The following is a 1,642-nucleotide window of genomic DNA, read 5'->3' as shown; positions in this document are numbered from 1 at the left end:
TTTAATAGTTGTATAAGCAATGCGTGCTGTGCGGTGTTGTAGCAACGTACTCAGTTAAGAATCTTGCTTACACGCGTTCTGTTCCCGCACCAAACGGGGGGATAGTTTCAAAGCACAATAAATTAACTCTCGCAGTTTGACCGAATTCACAAGATTAAGTACTCACAAACTTTGAATCAGTTATTTTATTCCTCATAGTAAAATATTATTTAATGTATATATGAGTAAATATACGATCAGATCGCAAAAAAAAAAAAGTTAGAAATATGGGAAACAGATATATTGATAAGCAGACGAAGTGATACATGCACCTCTGGCAGCACTTGTACTCTCTACGATGACCTATTTCAGCTGAGCCGACCGTGCTGGAACTCCTTGCGGTCGCGTTCTAACGAGAGGATCGATAGCACACGAAAGAGGCTCCGCAGTGGCCGATTTCCGCGCCCGAAATCTAATATGCAGAGGGAGGTCTCCGGAGATGGTGACAGCGAGAAGAGTCACTTCTTCTCCCCATGCTGAGCGACTGACGAGATTTCTCTCTCTCTCTCTGCTTCGTAGCTTGAATGTTGCAGATATGTTTTTCTTTCTCCTTCCTGATGAAAGCCATTATGAAAATTAATTCTCTTCTCTCATCTTCCTGATTAAGCTGGCATTTCCCAAGCCGTGGACGAACTTTTTGCTGCCTTTAGAATTGATAAGAATCTTCTTCCTCCATGGAGATGATGGTTTTACTTACGATATCATTGATCTCCTAAAGGTCCTGCTGTTGAGATACATGGAGATCCATTAGGAACACCGCGGTGCTCATATCTGCCGTGTTTGGAATGGGAATTTTAATCTAATTGTCCTGCCAGCTTTGACCATGCGTTCTCTACACTAAATGAATAACATTTAGTGTGTGTTTCTGGTCCTTTTTAGAGTGTCTGCCCACCCACACGGGTTTCAAGCGTATTTATTATGATATATTTGATGTTGGCGCCTCGTGAATTCCTGAAGGGATAGTATTTTCATGGGTTGTCTTTGTATCATTATGTATTCCTTACGTGTGGGATACTGTTTAGAAGATAAGCGGTGTCTAGAAATATGATTCCATTACCCGTCAAATCAGAATTCAGTAAAGTTGAATAAATTCTTTCTATAAAATTCTGCACAGACTAGATGACTAGATCAGTAAGTCCTAACTCATTCACCGTTAACAATTGTCGGTAAATGTAAGCGTATGATTAACTGGCCATGCATCATTGAAAACCATTTATCACGAAAAGAGGAAGTTTGAAAAACTGCTCTTCATCTGACCCAGACAATTCACCAAATGCAACAATCCGCAATGTCATATATTGCATTAATGATCTCGTCTCACACCTGGCAAAGCCGTGGCATCAGCGAGGAGAATATCATTGGAAAGGATATGATAAGCGCCAAAGTTGTTGGCCTTCCTCGCTTCTCGCCAAGTCGTCGTGGGTCTACTGGAGATGGAGAAAATCAAGAGAAGGGCTTATGTAGTCTTTTTAAATATACAGTATTTAAATATATATAAATATACAATATTTAAATATACAGTATATCTTTATGTAGTCTTTTTAAATATACAGTGGAGTGAGAGAGAGATGCAGGGAGATGAGCTGCCTTCCTCTTTCTAATG

This window comes from Penaeus monodon, chromosome 15 (assembly GCF_015228065.2).
Source record: "Penaeus monodon isolate SGIC_2016 chromosome 15, NSTDA_Pmon_1, whole genome shotgun sequence".
Lineage (NCBI taxonomy): Eukaryota > Metazoa > Arthropoda > Malacostraca > Decapoda > Penaeidae > Penaeus > Penaeus monodon.
Note: the sequence above shows the minus strand (reverse complement) of the source record.